This window comes from Berghia stephanieae, chromosome 4 (assembly GCF_034508935.2).
Source record: "Berghia stephanieae isolate SIO BIC M18660-M18661 chromosome 4, UCSD_Bste_1.3, whole genome shotgun sequence".
Taxonomy (NCBI): domain Eukaryota; kingdom Metazoa; phylum Mollusca; class Gastropoda; order Nudibranchia; family Aeolidiidae; genus Berghia; species Berghia stephanieae.
The window spans coordinates 22,741,966-22,759,609 of NC_088363.1; the positions used below are offsets into that span (position 1 = coordinate 22,741,966).

The 17,644-nt window shown below is 33.2% G+C and overlaps 1 long non-coding RNA gene across 2 annotated transcripts; it reads right to left on the reverse strand.

Annotated features, from left to right (window-relative positions):
- Positions 1–651: 651 nt before the first annotated feature.
- LOC144971957 (uncharacterized) lies at positions 652–4,791 on the reverse strand. Of its 2 annotated transcripts, none has more exons than XR_013645208.1 (2): positions 4,672–4,791; positions 652–1,580 (listed from the first exon to the last, which is right to left on the reverse strand). It is a non-coding gene; the product is annotated as an uncharacterized LOC144971957 (long non-coding RNA). The 2 variants fall into 2 exon arrangements; XR_013645209.1 differs by having other exon boundaries at positions 4,668–4,789.
- Between the last annotated feature and the right edge of the window lie 12,853 nt (positions 4,792–17,644).

Here is a 17,644-nt window from a genome sequence, read left to right on the forward strand (position 1 = left end):
GTGCCTTTGCCTCAGGTATAGAAATGTTGAGCTTAGCCTAATAAATATTTCAATCTTCTTTATATAGAAAGCGAAAAGAGGTGCGATAATCATTTACTTGAAGCAACCATGGAGCAAACTCCATTTAACCTGTCATACTAGACGTGGATTTGAATACATATTAGATACTGTTGTAGCAACATTACGTTGTCATGGCGACATTGAATATGAGTTCATGACACGGATAATATGTACGATATTCGTGAGATCGTACTTTAATTCTTTTTTTTTTTTTCTGGTGTTCATTTGGGTTTAATTAAGATTCTGCATTCGAATTACGTATTCAAAAGAAAAATGCACAACAATCGGGGAAATAATGCGTCATGAAGTGATTCAACGGATTTTGAAGATTGGTTATCTATAGATAGTATGCGCGTGGCTAAGAAGCTCATAACATTGCCATCCGGAAGTATAACGGACCAACACACAAAAAAGCATTACTCATGAACGCGGATGGCAAAAAACAATAACAAAGACCGGAGTTACGTCATCTTCGAACTATCTATACGAAAGCAATTCATTGAACGATTACACGCGCTCACACACACACACACACACACACACACACACATACACACTTAAACACGTGTTGATTATAATATATACGTTTGGGTGGCTGTTTAATAGTGTGTGTGCGTGTTTGTGTGTGTATGCATATATGTGGTGTGTGTGTGTTTGTGTGTGTGTGTGTTTACAAACAAGTTAGACACGCGCAAGAGCTTATTTTGTATGTTTATTTTAAACAGCTGGTTCCGACCATTTCCCCGTATGACCGATTTTCATTCAGCTAAAATTGATACTAATTTCCATTCCATCAAACATCCTTTTCTGACAAAAATATAACCAGGACCCTAAATGTAAACAAAAGATGCTCATCAAAAAATCATATATCTTTAAAAGTTCAAGGTTACAGAGTGTTTGATGTGTTGGTACTTACGAATGGCAATGTGTTGTGCCATCCGGAAGTATAACGGACCAACACACAAAACTATGTGTAACCTTGAACGTTTATAGTCTGGTTAAGACAGTCTAGTGAGAATTACTCATAAACGCGGATGGCAAAAAAAAAAAGAAAGAAAAAGAAAAAAAAAAGCAGTAACAAAGACCTGAGTGACGTCAACTTCGTTCTACCTATATTATATTTCATTTTCGTTTTCAAGAAAAAGTACTTTCCATTGTTTATCCCGCTCGCTTAGAGTCACGCAGGGTCAGAAGGAAAGTCAAAAGGTCACATACACAGACACCAAAACAAACAGGAGGTGATGTAACCCTCCCAACGCATCAATCGTCATAACTTCCTTCCGGTCAACGGCCGATTGGTGATGTAACCCTCCCAACGCATCAATCGTCATAACTTCCTTCCGGTCAACGGCCGATTGGTGATCAATTATCGATAATCATCTTGAGCCACTTATGGTTGCTGAAGGAATTTGTAGAGGGAATCGGATACTGATAGGAGTGCGTGCGTACGTATTGCGTGCGAGTGCACTAAAATAATACGTGAGTATGTGAATCAGTGTGGTGAGGAGGATATTTTGTACCTTGAGAGAAGAGAAAAAAACGAGAAAAATAAGATAATGTGGGAGTAACTTATGAGTCAAACGGACCAACGTTAGTCGCAAATTCATCAAAAACATTATATAAGCTTATGGGAACCTTTGGGCACCACTAACAATTCACTTTTAACTTTTTTTTTCTTTTTCTTTTTTTTTTTTTTTTTTTTTTTTGTTGGTTATTATCCCCTTGTACTCTTGTAACGTGACGTAATTTTTCGGGCAGTGTCAGACTTTAGGTTAAAACGAATGCAACAATTGAGGGCTGGTTTTCCAAAACTCCTCAAGTCGATTGTTGTACTTTTTAAGATTTTCCATCCATGAGATAAATTGAAACGTTAACTTTATTTTGCATCAAATGGCACCAGAATTTCCTTAGGTTTTTATGAATGTGAAGTTTAATTATGATAAAATTAAAATAATAGACCGAATGAGAAATTTTAGGGGAAATAATCCTGAATACCTCAAAATTTAAAAATAAAAATAAAATTCCTTTTATTCACCCCATATGAGAAATTTGTCTCTAGAGTCTATTCCAAGGGAAGACTGGAATAACCCAAGGGTCAGCCGCAGAGCAGCGCCGCAAATTGAGATAGGGCGAGGTGATCGAACTCGGTACCTTTTGGGTACGAAGCAAAGACCGTAGCTCTGAGCCAGGCTGTCCCCTAACGGAGTAAGAAGTTTTGGAAAACCACTTTTCCATTGGACACGATTTGCCAATGAAAAAAGGGTCTCGATAGCTCAGTGACAGAGAACTCGTGTCGCAACGTAGCCATCGTTAAGTTATAGATAGAATGCGCTTGGCCAAGGAGTTCACAACATTGCCATCCGGAAGTATAACGGACCAACACACAAACTCTGTGTAACCATGAACTTTTATAGTCTGGTTAATGCAGTTTAGTGAGAACAACTCACAAACGCGGATGGCAAAAACAATAACAAAGGCCTGAGTGACGTCATCTGCATACTATCTATAGCCTGACACCGTAGCCATCGTTATGTTATAGCCTGACACTGAAATCCAAAAGGACTGGCAGTTTGACGTCATTATTTGGTTTTTGCACCGCCTAGTGAGTCATTTCATTGGTTGAACTATTGAATACAACTCACGATTTGTTTTCTTTTGTGGCCAAAGACTGGTCTTTTTTATCATTTGTTGGTCAGTGTCAGGCTATAGATAGTTCGAAGTTGACGTGAATTAAGTGAAAAAGTGAATTAAATCATGCCAACATATTTGCATATTTTTCAGACGAAATTGCATAATATATTACCGTGTCTTATCGACTACTGTCTACGTTTGGAAAATTCGAGAAACGGTCGGAAAATATAGAACAGTGTTTGTTGTTATTTTTTGGGGATTTTTTTGTTTTGTTTGTTTTGTTTTATTTTTAAAGTTTCCAGTGACTTGTTTTGATTTTGTTCCATTATGGGTTTTTAAAGTTTTTATTCTCTCTTTTTGTTTTCTCTCTCTCTCTCTCTCTCTCTCTCTCTCTCTCTCTCTCTCTCTCTCTCTCTCTCTCTCTCTCTCTCTCTGTGTGTGTGTGTGTGTGTGTGTGTGTGTGTGTGTATATATGTGTTTGATTGTTCGGTTGTTTGTTTTTGTTAGATTCTTTTCTCTTTTTTTTTTTTTTTTTTTTTTTTTTGCCAAATGTCATTTTGAATTTGGCCAGAGTCGTTTCTGACTACTCTTTCAAATGAGTGGAGACATCCACCTTGTTAGGTCATCTCTTGGAAGAAATGTATAGTTGGCACTTAACCAGTATGCTGGCCGTACTCTAGAAAACCCAATATTTGAAAATTTGGCCAAATTACCCTCATCTTAACAAAACTCTCAAATTGGGACTTCGCGAAGTCCCAGAATGAGTTGTTTTTGACAAGATGAGAGTCATTTCAATCTATCCATATTTGAAGGACGAGTTTGCTGGACAAATTTTCAAGAATTGTTTTTTTCCAGAGAACGGCAGTATAATGCTGGCATGTGATTTGATTTGTACCATTTACGTCACAGCTTACTCAACGAGCGTTTGTTTTGACGGCTTTGTTGCCAAAAGTACGAACATTTCTTTGTAACATGTACTATTCTACTACCTCACAACACTTCTACTACTACAACAACTACTAAAACTACTACAACTACTACTACATCTACTACTACTACTACTACTACTACTACTACTACTACTACTACTACTACTACTACTACTGCTACTACTACTTACTACTACTACTATACTACTACTACTATTACTACTACTACTGTACTACTACTACTATACTACTACTACTACTACTACTACTACTACTACTACTACTACTACTACTACTACTACTACTACTATACTATCTCACTACTATTCTACTACTATACTACTACTACTACTTTATATTATTATTATATTATTATTATATTATTATATTATTTCTAATATATTATTATTATATATATACTATTATTATTATTATTATTATTATTATTATTATTATTATTATTATTATTATTTATTATTATTATTATTATTATTATTTATTATTAATTATATTATTATTATTATTATTATTATTATTTATTATTATTATTATTATTATTATTATTATTTTATTATTATTATTATTTTATTATTATTATTATATATATTATTATTATTATTATTATTTATATTATTATTATTATTATTTATATTATTATTATATTATTATTATGATTATTATTATTATTATTATTATTATATTTTATTATTATTATTATTATTATTATTTTATTTTATTATTATTATTATTATTATTATATTTTATTATTATTATTATATTTATTATCATTATATTATTATATCATTTCAATCTATTATATTATTATATTATACACTGAAAGACATCAAAAGAAGAAGAAGAAGAAGAAGAAGAAGAAGAAGAAGAAGAAGAAGAAGAAGAAGAAGAAGAAGAAGAAGAAGAAGAAGAAGAAGAAGAAGAAGAAGAAGAAGAAGAAGAATTATTGCCAAATCTGATTATTCCTAGAACCACACCCACCAACACACCTTACTTAGTCATGATTTATCCAATGCATGCATCTACGCTTACCTACTTCTAAATAAACGCCAATTGCCCCAGATTGTATACACATTCCCTGAAAAAAATGTCTTTTATATTATAATAGACAAATTTGGAACCTTTGAGATATTTTTTGTATGACATCTTAAGATCCATTATCTACGCACTTCCTGTTCCGTTTGTCTAAAAACAGAAGTCGGTCAGTCGGCATAAGCAATTTTTTTTATGCTTTGCACATTGTTATATGACCTGTCGTCACAAAATTGTGTTGTGGCGAAATGAATAAGATATCATATGGTAACTTTAAAGTTAAAATGAGAAGAAATGTGAATTTTTAGTTTTGTCACTTTAAGAAACTATATTTATTAACCTTCCCATCAATAATACAGATGTATTTCAAGTTATATATATTTTTACATTATTTCAAATTGTCCCGAAATAGTTTTGAAGCGGTGGGTCATATTTGACGCCCTTCCTCAAATTGTTTGGGGTTTCTTTTAATGTCGGGATGATGCAGATGCTAAAAAAAAAGTGTATTTGCAGTCAACAAAAATGGGAAATGAGAGTAAAATGGCGATGATCTTAACCTTTGTTGCCATTTTTTATGAACATGAATTATGTCACCATAAACATTATTTTGATCAACATTCAAACAGTGCAGAATGTTTCATTATGGCTTTGACAGATATGTAACTGGATATTCATAGAGTTTCCCAGGCATAGCAACAAGTGTCTTCTTTAAAGAATTACAACGCACAAATGCCACAATAACTGCGTCATCTTTTCGTCAATATCAAAATGTTTAGGTGGGGTTTCAAGATTTTATATTATTAAAAAACCGCTCATTCAGTTATTTTCATATTTTGTAGTGAAAATTTGGAAAATATATCTTTATATATATATATATATATATATATATATATATATATATATATATATATATATATATATATATATATATATATATATTATATATATACAAAAAGGAAAGAAATAAAAATCGGCGCGTTTGATTGTTTTCTGGTGACCACCGATATTTTGCTTTAGAGACCTCGGTAATGTAATGACGATCATGATGAAAATTTTCATTCCAACTATACTTTTTGTTTACCATTTTCTTTATTTTACTTTTCCAATGGCTGAAAAAGTCTCCGATTAAAAGAGAGACCTTAAAAACTTATAGAACCCTTATCCAGAGTTGTTCACACCCTTCTACCCCTGGCCTCCTCCGCCCTGGGAGAGAGGACAGTCATTCGCGGCCACCCACCGGCTGTTTGCTATCCAATACTCTTAAAAGCTCAGTTCCAAGAAGTGTATAGATAGTATGCGCTTGACTAAAAAGCTCATAACATTGCCATCCGGAAGTATAACGGACCAACACATAGACTCTGTGTAACCATGAACTTTTATAGTCTGGATAATAAAGTTCAGTGAGAATTACTCATAAACGCGGATGGCAAAAAACAATAACAAAGACCAGATACAGCATGACAGACTGAAAATATTACATGAATCGAATATTCTAATGATTTGTATACAAGAATGATGATGAAATTCTACAAATGCCCTTGGTCCAGTGCCATATACCTGAAAGGATTAATTCAACTCTATGCCAAGTTCTACATTGATACAGAAACCAAAACAAACAACAAGCTGCTTAATTAATCTATAGTAACTCCTACCTACTAGAGTCGTCGACCAGATTATTGAGTGGATATCGGCGGGGCGACCTGCCTTTGATATGCAGATTATCATCTAGTGAGGAATTAAGGGTAATCGAGGATTATCGTTAATCCTGTTAACAAATGCTGCATGTATACCTCTGTACTCGTCCATACCGTGACTCTCATGCTGAGATCATAATCCAATACAGTGGAAGTATCTTGAATCGACGTGTTTTGAAAGGCGTCCCATGAATTAAAAAACTAGTATAATTTAAACAAGATGGCAACTAAAACATAAATCCGGAAAATAGAGTGAAACAGGCACTTATGTTGATAATAAAAAGGAAATGAAGTAAATAAAGCAATATAATTTATTCCCAGGTCTAATAGCCCAAATGGTTATGGGATCATTGTTGTAAAGAAAATACTCTCAAACCAACCCAAAATATTGTCCATTACAACAATGCTAAATCAGGCCCATACTTGCGTTCAGTTATCAGAACTGCAATTATGTGCACGTCGGATTATAGTCATTGTTGTTATCAACTAAAACATAGAATCATATCACCCAGAGATCCGAAAACAAAATGAGAATACGGTCATTAGCGACATAACTTTATAAATTAACCTTTATTGAAATTAAATATCATTTTTATGCGGCTATGTGGTCTTGTGGTTTGACCCTCGCTTTCGGATCGGAAGATCCTGGGTTCGAGCCTCGCTCGACGCATAGGTAAGTCCTTAGAAAAGCTCTTTACTCACATTCTCTCAACGTACTCAGGTGTAAAATACCATCCATTAATCTACGCGATGTCACGACTTATTTAAGAACAACATGCACGTGCTATTGGCCATCTTCACCAATGTCGCAAGAATGCTTTATATCACAATTTGCCATTTCCAAGTATAAGGACTAACACACAAACATGTGTAACCTTGAACGTTTATAGTCTGGTTAATACATTTTATTGAGAATTACTAATAAACATGGATGGCAAAAACAATAACAAAGACCTGAGTGACATCACCTTCATCCTATCTATACAGCATCACTTTATTTGAGTCATAGGGAATAGGGACTTAATGATCTCGACTGCGGAGTTGGAAAAACGGGGGGGGGGGGTTAAAAGAATGCAAATTAGTTATGTTGTCCTTCGAACTAATGAACCAATGCAAGTAAAATGAAGTCATTAATGGGAGTGATCTATATTCATGTTTTCGTAAAAGCAGGTCATCAATCACATGATTTGTTGCTGTCCAACGATTAGATATTTCTTAACAAATGTACACGCTGCTTTGTTTACAATGTTATACATACCCAATGTGTCAAGCTGAATCAAGTGACCCATCGTGATGTTAGATATTTAAAAAGCTGTGAACACTTTTCACTAAGTGGGTCACTTTGAGCACATTTTGCAATGTGACTAATGACCTCGAGCACATGGAAAGTTAGTATAGATCATGCCCATTATAAACTGTCTACTTAAAATGTTTACCAAATGAAGGAACATGATATGCACATTGTTACCAATACTGACGCAGAGGACCCATACAAGTATTTAATCAAAACGTACTTGAAGTTCATAAAGGTCACGATTCGGCCATTTAAGTCCACAAAAGTCAAGGCAGGTAAATGATAATTTAGTCATGAACACGTTTCGACTTGGATTATCCTGAATATTTCTATTTTTAACGGATACATCGAGTCATTCTCTACATAGTTCAACCTAAAAATGGATAAGAGATAGACTTCGGTATAAGCTGATTTCTCTGTAGAATATGCATGAGTACTTCAATCACATTCCTGCTTCGTTCTTATGATCAATAGTCAATACAGTACAATTACTTATTTCCGTTTTAATCAAGTCATTCTCTACATTGGCCAACTTGAAATTGAAAAATAAAGACGTCGATATAAGCTGATACCACTGTATTAGAATATGACTACTTCAATCACATTCTTACTGCATTCTTATGATTCAATAGTCATTATAGTACAATTACGTATTACCATTTTAATCAACGATACGAGGCCTGTAATATAATATGTAATCTAGACATTTCGGCAGAGCTCTGGAAAAAAAAAAAAAGGGGGGGGGGGGGAAAGAAAGAAAGAACAACACGTTTTATATACTTAAACATAAAATTTCAATCAGTACTATCTGTAACGTGCGGTTATGTGGACTTGTGATATGCCACTGGCTTTCGGATCACAAAGTCCTGGGTTCGAGTCCTTGAAAAAACTATTTACTCACATTATCTACCCGTATCCGTGTAAAATGAGTACCTGTCCGTTAACAGCGTTGTCTTTGTCCGAAAAAAAATTATAATAGCGTCTAACAGGCGTCATGTCCCGTCCTAATTGCTCATTGCAATTTCAAAACAACGCGTTTTTTTGTTGTTTTTTTTTTTGTTTGTTATTGATCTTTTATATAGGGCAGTATCTACTTAACGTGCTCAAAGCGCTTCACAAGTGATCCCTATCTAACACCAACACTTAACATGTAGGACGAGACATGGCGCCTGTTATGCGATATTGCTATTTTTTTCGGACAGATACAACGTTGATAACGACCAAGTACTCATTTTACACCTGAGTACGGTGAGAGAATGTGAGTAAAGAGTCTTCTTCAATGACTCAACTATGCGCCGCTCGGGACTCGAACCCAGGACCTTCCGATCCGAAGGCGACTGTCATACTACTAGACCACATAGCAGCATTACTATTAGTGTCAAACGTGTATTGGTAGCTAATAATACCATTATGTGCACCTAGGTGTCAAATAAATATTATTCCACCCCTCTTCCTAAATAGTAACGCGTAATGATATCAAATTTACAAAAATAATTTGAAACGTCAGATTATCAAACATTAAATTTCAGTAAAATTATATTTAAAAAAAAAAAAGAAGTTTCATTTAAATATTTTTGAAAATGTCTTTTACTCGATGACGAAATTGGAATCGATTGAGGGGTAGAATAAGAGATGTCTTACACTCTTGCGTTTTGGAATTCGAACTTTGTTCCCAACGCGAACTCGCAAGCTCGTGCAACAGTTGGGAACACGTCGAGAATTCAAAAAAATCAAGAGTGTAAGATATCGTTTACTATCTAATTTGCTTGAACGGACAAGTATTATGAATTTAGAATATGTACTTATATCACATGCATTTTTTCCCAAAAAACCTACACTAATACCGGTCATAATGGGTCAATATTTCTGCAAAACAAATTAATTGCCTCAATTTCAACACAGTCAAACCTAGTTATTAGGCTTGTCATAGCTACCTTTTCTTTTTTTCTTTGAATACGTTAATCAGTTTAATATTGAGGTATTGAATTCACTTTTTGGGGGAGGATTATTTTTTACATACATAGCTACATCATCGGCGAGTCATTGCCGTCGTCACCATTATTATCAACATCATCATATCATCCTAATCGTCATCATCATCATCATCATCATCATCACATCGTCATTAGTTCGAGGTTTTTCTGTCCGGTTCAGTACACTGTGGTACTGCGATCAAAACAAACAATACACATTTTCAGCTCACGCTTTCTTTCAATGGGCATGATCTATGTTTCATTTCCATGTGCCCGAGGTCATTGGTCACAATGAATTATGTGCTCAAAGTGACCCATATAGTGAAAAGTGTTCACAGCTTTTGAAATATCTAACATCACGATTGGTCATAATTTTGTTCAGCTTGACACATGTGTATGTTTACAACTTTCATAAACAAAGCAGCGTGTTTATATTTCTGAAGAAATATCCAATCGGTGGACAGCAACAAATCATGTGATTGATGACTTGGTTGGACGAAAACATGAATATAGATCGCTCCCATTGATTTTAAGTTTTGAAGTGGAAAAGGAATATATAATAACCGAACCAATGCAGAATTGAAGAAAAAACTTGTGATATAAGGTAAATCCTGTAATAACTTGTTGTTAACTCGGAGTTCAGTTGGGTTCAGGTGAAAACTCTATCATCACTTAAATTTGTTTGGAAACCATGAACATGGTGGATTATATTGATTTTTATATGAAAATATGCGTTTCATTTTATTTTATAGAAATCAGGATAGGCTTAATTGATTTCTCGGAGGAATTTCTACTGACCTAAATCCATAATAATCATAATGCGTAATAATGATAGGATTTATAGTTAAACTTTAAGGAAATCACAGGATGACCCTAATCCCCTTGTAATTATCATGTCTATACATTATTCGAAATGTCAAAGCTTTTCGTGAGAATTAGAAGGGGGGAAAATGGAATTTTGTCTATGTCTTTTAGGTCAAATTTAAGAACAACGCTTGGCTAGTTATTTGAATATCAATGTCTCGATCCAGTATCGTGTCGGAGTAAATCAGGTAGGAAAGATTGACTTTATTGTCTCAATTGATGGTTCCTCTGTGACCTCATGTTGCTGTCTCTGCCTGTCAAGATATTGACTGGATTCTTTTTAACTATTATCTTATAGAAAAGCCTTCAGTTCTACAATCAACATACAGCGCATACACTTTTGAAAATTACGTCAGTTATCGTATATTTTATTAAATCTAGATATCTAGATAGTCGAATAAACATTTGAGTTGTTTTATTTTTTACTCGAAATTTTAAAATAAAGTGTTTTGGCCCTGAAATCAACCGCTGACCGAGAACCGAAGACCCAAAGTCACCTTCAGTGCTTGCCTATCACCCGGAGTAAACAGCCCGTAGATCCTGAGCATCACTCACAATTTTAACACAGATGATTGAACAAGATGCATCGTGTCGTCAGGTTTTGTGGGGCAATTCCTTTATATCAGTGTTTCAAAATATTGTGAGAAATACTCACTAACTGGGCCTGACTTATTTGTGTGTTTGGCGTCAACTTCATTCTCTCTATATTCATGTTTTCGTCCAACCGAGACACCAATCACGACATGATCAAATGTAATTCAGAAAAGTGAGTGGAGCAGGCATTTATATTGATAATAACAATACATGTTCGCCGCCGCGAAGTTTTTTATTCTCTGTTGTCTTCTGGGGACCGGTTCAAAAGAGAACTCCAAAAGCACACTATCAATGTACTTAGTTTGAGATCACCTAAAAGTTTCATGCAGACATAAGCACAAGATCCCACAAAGAGGAATACACTCAAATAAGTATTTACAAATCATATGTTCAAAATAAAATGTAGAATAGTACATAACAGAGAGATCATTTTTTTTTACTAGGGGGAAAAGCATATCATTTCCCAAAACTATTAAATAGACATTTGACTGTTTCTCTCCTCAAAGCCAAAAACTAAAACGAGACCCAGGACAAAACCAAGTAATCTCAACGTCAAAAAGCAAGTTGGAAAACAGAATACGGGGGATAAATGACACAGCAAGAACCCCCCGCCCACTATGGGAGGACAAAAGAACAAAAATTAAAAACAAAAACAAAAAAACTAGCCCCAATCTTTCACTTCCATGTCACGCAACCACTAGTATTAATGACAAGGCATGGGGAGGGTATTTTGTGGATCTCGGGTAACTGGCTGTTTGAATTATGATGATTGTGATCAGGAGGATCTAACAGAGTAGGTCATAAAATGTAACGAACGTGATTATCATGCCATGATACGATTAACCGGTGAACTGCCATGCTCTGTAAAAACACGTATTTAAAAATTTGGCCAGAAAACCCGTCCTTCAAATATTGATTGATTTAAATGACCCTCATCTTGGCAAACACGTTTTGAGAGTTTTTGCCAAGACGAAGGTTATTTAAATCGATTAATATTTGAAGGACGAGTTTTCTGGCCAAAATTTTAATACGAGTTTTCACAGAGCATGGCAGTTAACTGGTTAAAGATTATTTCACCTGGCACTAAACTATGAGTGCACCCGACATTTTTATTTTTCACTATAAGAAGCTTCTTTCTTGTAAATAAATACAAATACGTCCTGCCCCTCTGTTTTAAAATATTAAACGATCTTTTATGAAAGTCGGGAGGAGCCTTACCGTTTAAGCAATTTATTGGTGTAAGGGAAACAACTTATGAAATGTTACGAGATAATTCGACAAAACAAGAACTGTCGCGTATTTTTAAATATCTATGTATTCCAGGATATTTTGAATTGAGTAGTATGCTATCGGTTTCTCTATCTAAGATTAAATGGTAATAATGTCGATTAATTATGTAATACCCCTCTATATCATGGGTAATGATAAATCTCAACCGACGTGTAATTATTTGCAGATCTGCTAATCCATACTGTTATTGTTGTAATATTCTCAAACCATCGCAAAATATTATGCTCCACCAATGTTAAAACGAGCCCAGTATTGCGTCCGGGTATCAGACCTGCAAATATGTTCACGTCGGTTCCAAACTTTTAGAAGCGCAAATGGTTTCAAAATAGAATAGGCTATGACGTCTAAATGTGAAGATGTGCTAATTCTTTTCTTTAAAAAAAAAAATTAATTAACCCCTCAGTAATAAATCTATCTAGAACCATTCGGTTTTAGTGTCTTTTAATTCCGGGTATATTGTTTTTGAGAAGCTCTTGGGAAAAACGCATCTTAGAAAAAGTAAGTTGATATATCATAATACAGTATCGTAGCTTTGTTTTGTTTCTTTTCGTTGGTTTTATTGGAGGGGGGAGGGTGTTATGGGTTTTGTTTTTAGGAGTTAGCATCGCTTTCAGCAAGGAGGACGATGGGATTGGGATGGTCACGGCGGTAGTGCGCTCTTGTCTTGTCTGTAACAAAACTAAGGCAAAGTTAAGTTTGGTCAGTAACTTAGTGACATAAAATAGCAAACAGTCTAGCCCTAATGTTAAGTTTTTGGATAGGGCAAATTTGTTGAAAGGGCGCCAAAATGCACAACACAAAAGCACACACGCGCGCGCTCATACACATAAACAAACATTTTAACGACAGCTTTTCTCTCAGGGAGGAAACGCCTGCCAAAAACAATCTATTTTTTTTTTATGGAACAGGAGACAATTTATGCCATTTAAGCGCCACTAAAATATTTTTTTCAAATTATGGGATGATCAAAAGATTGCAGATCTGCATTTAAGAGCACACAAGATAAAGAAAGACAAAAGAAAGAAAATCAAAACGCAAACAGAAGTACAAAACAATCTATCTGTCTAAATAGTCTAAGTCTTAAGACAAAAACACAAACCCGGGCCCACGATCCTCACTAAAAGAAACACAATCAAAATGATTACAAAATTTGTTGTTTTTGTTTTGTTTTTTGTCTTTAAGAGTTCTACAGCGTTCGCGGCACATTTGGGTCATTTCAGCGCCAGTAAAAAATGAAGAAAATGGGATAGTCAAAGATTCTCGATTTACAATTTGAACGCACACGAGAAAAAGTAAGACAAAAGGGGTATTGGTTCAAATAGGGAACATGTAGATTCCAAGAACACATTATCAGTTGTAGTTAGTTTGCGATCACCTAAAAGTCTCCTCCAGACACAAACACAGGTTCCCATTAAGATGAATGCACTCAAATGTTTACAAACCAATATAATTTTATATCAAAATAAAAAAAATGTAACAGTACATAACAGAGAGATGATTTACAAGGAAAAAATATCATCTCCCAAAACTGTGACTATACATTTGACTACTGTTAACCTCCAAGTCAAGGACTCCGGCCAGTACTAAAACAAAACTAAGTAATCTCATTCCAAGACAAAGACAGAAAACATATATAAGGGAATAGAAGACACAGCGTGACCATGGGAGGTCAAAGACCCCAACCAGGATTACAAAATACACAAGCATTATAGCACAACCACAAAGAAACATCCATTCAACTGGTCTCTTGTCGTCAAAGAGTCTTATCCCAGCGGCAAAATGAGATTATAAAATGTTATTTAATGATTAAGAGGGATATACGAGATACAGGAGTGGACCAATACAACAGAATCCACCAACATTGGGGTTGACATCCATCATTACCCCTCACTTAGAAAGAAATTTATCTCAAGTTACCATTATAATGTAACCTTGGTATTTTACTTTATCTTCATCGAATATAGTATTGTAAATATAACAGACAAGACAATGAAAATAAATCAAGTTTTAAAATGTCAGATCTACTTTTAATCAACAAACCACAATTTTGCAAACACGAAAAATAATTTATAAATTACACGTAGTGAAGAAAATAATTCATTCACAATCACAACATTTTCATCATAAAATATTGATTGCTCTATCTAGTTTCTTTGGGGATTGGGGTGCAAGTAAGATCGACTGGAACAGGTACGTGTGAAAGAAGATAAGATATTATAAATGTATAAAAAATAGATAAATCTTACTTGTTGCATTCAGACATGAAAAAGAATTCAAAGGCGCCTTTGACATGTGAATCATCTAAGCGCCGGGAAAGATATTAAGATGATGGATGGAGAAATCAGAATTTTTGTGCCCAGTGCAAGAAAAAGTACCGTGGTGAAAAAATACTAGACACAAGAAAACCCATTGAAAAGAAAAACAGTCGCAATAAATCAAATTACACATTTAAAACAATACAATCACAATATAGATCAGTCAGTTGTGGTATAAAAATATGAATAATAATAATAATAATAATAGTATAATAATAATAATAATAATAATAATAATAATAATAATAATAATAATAATAGTAATAATAATAATAGTAATAATAATAATAATAGTAATAGTAATAATAATAATAATAATAATAATAATAATAATAATAATAATAACAATAATAATAATAATAGTAATAATAATAACAATAATAATAATAATAGTAATAATAATAATAGTAATAATAATAATAGTAATAATAATAATAATAATAATAATAATAATAATAATAATAATAATAATAATAATAATAATAACAATAATAATAACAATAATAATAATAATAATAATAATAATAGTAATAATAATAATAATAATAATAATAATAATAATAATAATAATAATAATAATAATAATAATAATAATTATAACAATAACAATTATAATAAACAATAATGATGAACACTTATAACACCCATCAATGCCCCTCAATACTGAGCGCTCTGGGGTCTCTTGATAAAATTATTTGTATTTCTGAGCTAAATTCTTTTCATACATTTATACAGTGAAATATTGAGACTGTGTGCCAATTATCCTTACATCTGAGATTTCATTGAATGGAGGATGTCGCTACCTATTTTTATTATTTGAAAAATAAAATTAAAAATAAAGATTGAAATCTATTTTCCTCATTGAGGGGAAAGTCTTGTCTGATCTGAGTTCAATGATTCTAAGCTCCACTTAACGATTAAGCTTAGGGCGAGTTTCAAATCAGATTTTAAACAAACATAATATAATATCAATATCATTAATAATAATAATAACAAATTTATTTTGCATACGACATATTAATGCTCACACCGGTGTTTTACTTACTCATCACAGTCACCATTGTTGTTTGACTAGCACTTAATGATACAGTGGAATCCCGGTAAAGGTGTATATATATATATATATATATATATATATATATATATATATATATATATATATATATATATATATATATATATATATATATATATATATATATATCATTTATTCCTATCCTTTAAATTTAAAAAAGATATAATTATAATATGGTAAGTTAAGGCCTATCAAATAGATACCTACTTATGTCACCCAACCCTACCCCTCTCCCCTTTTTTGTTTGTTTGTTGCTTTAGGTCTCTTCCAACACAATTGAGGTTATATGAGAGACCGCTGAAACAAAAAAACAAGCAATCTAACAAAAATAGTACAAATGTCAATCAAAATCATAACCTAAAGATATCATAAGCTAAATTATAAATAACCAAGAACAAACAGGCAGAGGATTTACAGGAAAAAAAATATCCCCTGTCAAAAATACAATCACAAACCAAAGAAGCAGGATAGGCTAGTAAAGAGAAGAAGAAACGACATCACTATCGGATCGTACACCCATGCGAACATCATAGGTATATGATTCAAGGGTGATGCTCCCATCCAACCACCCGCTCCCCTCTCCCCTCTCAATGCATCCTCCTACTAGAGCTTTTTCATACTTGAAAATAAGAATACACTCAGTTGCTCAATCCAAAAGAAAATTGGCATGTACATAGTTTTCTACCACACAAAGATTTTAAAATAGTAGCTCTAACTCTAATAATATGTACCGCAATATGGGGTTACTTGGGCCCACTTTCTTATAAATTATTAGTGCATCAAAAAATTAAAAAAAAAATTTTTTTTATTTGAAATCTAACATTTTAGTAATGTTTTTACTCATTTATAAAATTAAAAAAAAAAAAGAAAAAAAAAAAAGCTTTTGGAGCAGTAATCTTTTTCAAGAACAGTGGCCCAAGTACCACCGTATGACGGTATAATGTTTGTAAAATTGTAAATAATGGTGGAGTTAGAGTAACTACATCCAAATAACGAGGTAGGAGATAGGATTGAGTGAGTTAAATAAAATCCTCTTCGATAGAAGTCGACATATGCAGACCTGCCCACTCCAAAATTTAAAATTCGTAATTTCTTGGAGATAAAAAAAATTGTAGTCGCAATAGTTAACTTTAAAAAATCAACAATTTTCCTTCACAAGGAATAAATAACAATTCAAAAGCCTTAAAAGTATGCAGTCTGGCACCAAATGTCATTATCAATAAGCGTTAATGACGTACAGATGCTCGTGAAGTTCTATTCTGAAATTGGAGCTAAACTGTCGTAATTCGACTTTTTTCTTTTTGTAATAGTGGACAAGCCTGCAAATGCCAGTCACAACCTCTAAATGTTGGTCAAACTTAAGAAAAAGATGAGGAATTTAAAATCAAAGCTCTGGAATAAAACCTTAAGAATCAGCAAAATAAAAGAAATAATTAACTAATTTAAAAAATTAAAATTGTTTTTTTTTTTGTACATGTAAAGGTCCCTCCGTACCATTTAACCTTTGGCAATAATCTGGCCTCTAAATTCGGCCCTTAAAAAAAGTAAAACTAATGTTGCTTTTATAAAAAGTAACAACAGAAGTTATAGAGATTTCCATTTACAACATTTGATAACAATTTTATAAAGAAACAAAGTTGTTTGTTATTATATCAAATCAAAATGTAATCTGATTTCCAGATAAAACAATTCGAATATCAGTCACTATAAAACAGAATGCACTGGCCAAAATAAAATCAGGAAAGAGGTGATAAAAGATCTGTGGAATGTCAAAATTTTCAAATCGTTTCAAGAAAAACAAATCCTTGGACAATTCACATCAGTATATAACAATCTAGAGACATCTGGTCATGTGTAAGCAATCTTTTCGGTTTTTTT